Source organism: Branchiostoma floridae, chromosome 15, assembly GCF_000003815.2.
Source record: "Branchiostoma floridae strain S238N-H82 chromosome 15, Bfl_VNyyK, whole genome shotgun sequence".
Lineage (NCBI taxonomy): Eukaryota > Metazoa > Chordata > Leptocardii > Amphioxiformes > Branchiostomatidae > Branchiostoma > Branchiostoma floridae.
Window position 1 is genome coordinate 5,969,507 of NC_049993.1, and position 6,418 is coordinate 5,975,924.

Genomic DNA, 6,418 nt, shown 5'->3' on the forward strand with positions numbered 1-6,418 from the left:
GAAAAACTTCAATAGTCTTCAATTCATCAATAGTGTGGAATCGTCGGCTAGATTGTATTCCAGACGTGGATACACATGTGATCTGTCTGCCTTTAACTTCAAGTACACTCCTCCATTGTTGTTCTTGTTGTGCATTTATCTAACATTCACCTTGAATTGACCTAACGGCCACTTTTTATGGAGGTCAAGGGGTCATGTTCAAAGTACGACGTGCTCAGAATGCGATGATCAACCACCAGATGCCATATCTCGGCGTCCCCCTCTATGTCAGTGATGGAATACTGCAGTGTAGTAGCCCCAACCCGAAGTTACACACAGTCACGAACATCGCTAGTTGGACCAAATCCAGAAGATTTGGCAACAAACATACGAGATCGACATGGGCAAAAGTGACAAGGACACACTTGAAATCGTAAACCCACCATACAAGCACAGCGTCAAACAGCAGCGGGAAAAATACAGTTCACAAAACCTCCATCACTCATACACATTGAAACGGTTTATTTTGTCATTATAAATTCTCTACAGTTTGATCTAAGTTATACATGTTAAGGTATTTGGAATAACATGTACGTCGAAATATTATTTTATTTACATGAATCGTTCAGCATAACGTTACACGATATTCACAACATCAAAATCCATTTATAACACTTTGATATTTGATATATGTAATGTTTTACATGTGTGCCAAAATGTATCATGTATGTGCAGATAAATACAAGCTTATCGCATCACGACAAAACAGTTACTGTAAATGCATTTAAGTTCGCGGGGTTTTTGATTTCGCGGTAGCGTGAAAATGGACTTTTCGCGGTGGTTTTAATTTCGCGGTAGCACCATGCAGTCTCTTACTGCTAAGGAAAATGTTCGCGTAGGTTTTAAATTCGCGGTGAAGCGGCCGCCGCGAAAACCGCGAACATTAATCCACCGCGAACATTTCTGCATTTACAGTATGTGCCTGTAGGTATGATGAAATATTTCACTGAATTACTATACACGATTCTGTCTTGCAATGTTCCATCATATTAAACACTTTTGGCACTCAGATAACGCTAGTTCACCTTTATTCGCGGGGTAACCTATATTCGTTATATTCAAAACAGGGTGCTTAGGGGCATCAATTCGACAGACGGTGGTTTCAAATTGCCGTATTTTCAAAATATTAATGCAGTCTGAAACTACCATACGTCGACATCTCAAAATACACTACCGTTTTTTAAGAACAATGGATACAGGTTTCCCTTGGATAAAGGTGAACTATCATTAGATCTTTCATTTCCTATGTACTTAATTAGGTAAGCCCAGTAATAACGATGTCCGCAGCATGTCTATCATAAAAAGACTTATCCAACATTTGCGATTTCCGTCTTGTCTGTATGAACATCTTAACCATGTGAAGTTAACAGCTTTATGATCGGTGTAAGTATATATATATATATATATATATATATATATATATATATATATATATATATATATATATATATATATATATATATATTGTATATGCCAACGTAGCTGGTCACATCGTGCTTAAACTTTTAGTTAAAGTTGGAATGATAGAAACGACAAATTTATGATCTCATATCAAGTAGCACAGCTCAAAAAAGAAATGCCTACGTTAGCTCAAAGTTTGTCTTCTATCTAACACCCTGCATTCGATTTTCCCGCCAGTTTCGAGCGTTTCCATCCTTCTGCGTCCTTGTTTGACATGAACGCTCAGCTGTTGACTGTTGAAAGGCCAGGCCCAGACAGTCACTATATGTGATCTTTGAACATGACCCTTGACCCTGTTTGACGTCACGACTGATGGTGAAGTGGACCAGGTGTCAGCACCTCACGTACACTCTGTATGTTACATGTGACGTCACCTGCGGTCATAGTCTGTGAAAGACAAGATGTGCGTGAATTGGTGGTGTCACTGGTGTGTGAAAAAGAAGAGTGAACTTGGCCTTCGAACAGAGTTGTGAAGCTATCGATACTGAAATGCACCTGAAATTGTTACAACTGCTCGATATTGATTATGTGCTTAGTGATTATGCATTGATAGCCACAGATTGACTGTATCTACATTCGAAGGAAAATTCATATGTGGCATCTTTCAACATTGCAAAGATTTAGCCACAGAAAGAGTATTTCCGTGCACAAAGTGAGGTTCTTACCAACAAGCTTTCATTTATAGAGTCTTATAGTCCTCTGATCCTTCTCAAGTTGAAATGAGCGGTCAGCAAAAAATCAGAGGACTGATCTGTGCATGTGCGTAATACTAGTAAGTAGCGGTTGAAATGCTGTACCGTAGAGAGATGTTACCGTAAAAATACTTACCAAGTATAACGTGTCCCCCTGAAGTCGTCTGGATATGGTGACCTTTAACCCCTTGCCGTCCCAGTCCTGATAGCTGGACACCAGTCTGTCCTCCTCCCATCTGTACAGCACCTAGAGAACACGGATATTAAGCTCATTGTACCCCCACCTGTTCATTGTCCGTCGGCTTAAGTTTTCATACGATAGCAAACTACAGTATTACAGTGATCAACTATGCAACACCCTAACTCTAGAAAGAAATACTAGTACACCGTATGTACAGCTAAGGACATTTAAAAAACCAAGGACGTTGTGGTTCATTTTGTTGCCTTATGTGCTTACTGTAGTTTACGACGATCATAGGACTTCTGCAAAGGCTTAGATGTTGGGAACATACAGTCAAATTTGAGCGGCTGAAACCACCTGTACATAAGGATCACATGGCCAATGTGATCACCAAGGTTTAGTGTCCCTTAGATAACTTTCCCATTGACATGGACATTTAGAATCCTCTCTATATTGCCAATCTGTCCACTGAGTGGTCGTCTTGGGCAGTTTTGAATGTGCCTATCATTATTTTACGGACTTCGCGGGTGTCTTTCAGTAGCTGCGTTGAGGACTGCAATATAATAGAGGAATCACCTTCTTTTTCCCGCCAAGATGCTCCTCTTCGAACTCTTCTCCTAACCGGAAGCTGCTCACTGCCTTCTGGGTACCTGTCGTACCTGTCCATGTGATGACGTCACCTTCTTGCGTCACCTCTGCTACTGTTGTCACGTTCAGCGCATCATCAACGCATTCGTCTGGTATCCCTAAGGGGACAGAAATAAAAAAGAAATCTCATAGCTAGAGCACCGTAATATATGTCTAACACACTATATTGTTTCAGTGGTCATTATGAATTTTTCGCTAACTCTGTCTATGCGAGACCAACTCCGAACCCAGGCCAAGCCAACAACCTTCCCATCCTGCTAGTCTCCAGTTACGTACATCATCTTTCACCTCACATCCTGTCATTTTACAATACTGAAATAACTACGGACACGCACCGGGCAAACAAACACACAAACCGAAGACAATACCGCAAACCAGTCTGCCATTGTAAACGAGGTTGACCTTATCGGTTCAAACAGGATTTGCCATTTAAGCGACTCCACACACAATGGCACGCCAGGCTCTGCCATTTATCACCATGTCACGAATGTTTGTATAGCTTTGTGAGCATAAACGGATAACCATCTACCCTCTCAAAAATGTCGAAATCACTTCAAATTGAAAGCACGTCGTGAAGAGAGGACAGCTGATAATATTTCCTCAATACTCTAGATCTCTTAGCAACTGTTGCTTTTTTTATTGCCCCGCTTTCTCAGATTTTCTAACAGTGGCGTTCAACTTGACATTACAGAGGGTGATGCTATCGGGAAGTAGACATCAGCAATCATCAACCTCTGTCAACCTCTGCTTGGAGAGTATAGTTAACAACAAAGAACGTTTGCAACTATCCCGTCAAGCCACGCATTGCCGCGGATTATGGGCTGATTCAGTTATGAACTCTGTAACAGTTAAACAATATCCCTGCTAAGTACTGTTTGTTCCATGGCTGAATGATGTATTGGCTTGGATACATTACGAACTTTGCCCGGTGGAGGAAAAAAAGTCTCCAAAAAAGGTAACGTTAGGCCACAACAATTTAATTTCTTGGTTCACGGATTCGCTCGCTCCTATTTTTTGGAGAAAAAAAATAAAAATAAAAATTACCACTCCGCAAATTTTCACCATTAATGAAACCATTCACCAACTTTCTGGTGTAGCAAATTGGCCTTTATATTATAAGCTCCTTAAAGTGTGGGTACAGGTGCTGTTACTGTACAATAGTAGTGTTTTTGTACTTTTTTTCAAGCTGAAAACTTTTTTTCTTTATGTTTTGGATTAGCCGTTACCTTTACCCCAACCATTTTACAATTTTTATTTTTATTTCGCCCTCTCGCTCCATATTTTTTATGAAAAAATCTGTGAACCAAGAAATTAAATTGGTGTGGCCTTAGAAGTCTCACAAAAACTCAGCATGAATAGCTTCTGCATGAAATTTACGTCTTTGTGAAAACAAGGACAACGTCCTTGGTGAAAAATAGTAGGATTTCAATTTGGAATGGAGTTCAGTTTTAGTGATAGGTTTCCTTTTCTACTTTCTCTATTTCTTTCTCCTTGCTTTATCTACTGATTTGCTGTTTCCTCACCGTGAGCTCACCCGGGCTACAAAAAAAGTTAATCAAACGGCAGAGCACAAAAAGCCATCGGAAAACATTACAACGCTTTCACCTGAGTTCACCTGCACAACCACGTGACCTTCACCATGGAAACCGCTGAGGATGGAATCGATGCCACCGACACGAACTGCTTTCCGAGAAACCAGCGATCGGGCTGGGCTCGAGACCCAAAACAAATCATTCAATACTAGTATTATGAATATACTGTGCCTCTGAGTTTACAGCTTTTGCCTAGCCTCCATAGCAGGCTTTCTGGAGCCTTTTTATCGGCTCATAATACACTTTTGCTGGCCATGTCTTTTTGTACTGGGTCGATTGTACTACGTTCAGTACAAAAAGAAATGGCCAGCAAAAGTGTATTATGGGAAAAAAATGAAAGGCACAAAGAACCTGCCATGGAGGTTAGCTTTTGTCCCTTTCCAGTATAGATTACTGCCTCTCAGCAGATACTATAAATGCAGAGATGTTCGCGGTGGATTAATGTTCGCGGTTTTCGCGGTGACCACTTAACCGCGAACTTAAAACCACCGCGAACATTTTTCCATTATGTATTAGACTGCAGTCCATGGTGTTACCGCAAACTTAAATCCACCGCGAAAAGTCATTTTCCCGCTACCGCGAAATTAAATCCCCGCGAAATTAAATGCATTTACAGTAACACCCAAGCCTCCCGCTTAGCAATGAATTATGGCTGGGTTATTTTAGTGCCCTTTCACGTCGTTGTGTTTGTACACCAGCCGGGCTAGCTGTTGTGTTAACTGTGCGCCAGGGAGTCGTGTGTTGTTGTTTTTTTTTTCAGACAAACTCTGGCTCTGCAAAGTGCTTTCGATATCCTACTAGGCCACCTCGGTCGTCACTATGGAGAATCTAAGTCCGTAAATGCAAGACCATAAAATGGCACAGTTCACGACATTGACTTTTGTGTACTGTTTTTTGGTAGTTGTATAAGTTCAAGTCGTTCACCTGTCGTTTTGTTGCCAGTTCTGGTGCCTTTTTCATGGTGCGTTTTGTAATTTTCTTGTGTTTACCCTTGATTTGTGCTCTCGAATATGAGCCAAGCTAATCTGCTTTTTTAGTGTTTCCTCGGAATCCATAGAGAAATTTGTGCGTATGTGATGTGACTAATTATAACATTAATAACACATTGTCATACATATATAAATACTTTTCGAACTGTTTCTCACAAAACAAGAAGTTAAAAATGCCCCCGTATATTTATACAGGACCATGCGAAAACGGATCGGGAAGAAAAAGGTTATTAGAACATTTCCTTTTGTAACTATTTGGTGTACCTTTCTGTAGCATATTTTCGTTTGAAATATTAATTCTTTAAGCTTTAAGTCCCTTGAGCTGTTCATGACAAGAGCACGAACTTTGTCCTAATCTAGCTCATACAGTTTTATGTAAATAGCATTCGCATTTCGCAACCCTTTTGAACACTAGGTAATGGATAACTTGACATTTTAATGGCCCAACTTGAATGTCACATCTGGTGCACACCGTTCGGGTTTTCGAACGCTATTCAACATAATCCAGCAAACACAAAGACACACAGATACAATCTTACCAATAAAATACGATGCTTTCGGGGAAACATTACTCTTCTAAAAAAAAACTAAATCGCTGTAAAAACACGAAATGAAATTTCTACATGTTGGGAAGAGGAAGAAGTTGCACACAGTTGGTAGACATTGCAGCCCATTAATTAGGACGGACGCCAGGCACACATTAAGAACGAAGACCCAACAAATCCTGCAGTCAAAACTTAGAATGCCTTACAATACGCTCTTGACTTGTTGTAAGGTAAACACTCAAAACATGTTAAGACCTCCCGCCTCCTCCAA

General features: G+C 40.4%; 1 long non-coding RNA gene across 1 annotated transcript; it reads right to left on the minus strand.

Moving 5' to 3' along the window:
* Nucleotides 1-521: 521 nt before the first annotated feature.
* LOC118431241 lies at nt 522-3,290 on the minus strand. The gene is made up of 3 exons (XR_004832954.1): nt 2,950-3,290; nt 2,329-2,439; nt 522-1,887 (listed from the first exon to the last, which is right to left on the minus strand). It is a non-coding gene; the product is annotated as an uncharacterized LOC118431241 (long non-coding RNA).
* Nucleotides 3,291-6,418: the final 3,128 nt, after the last annotated feature.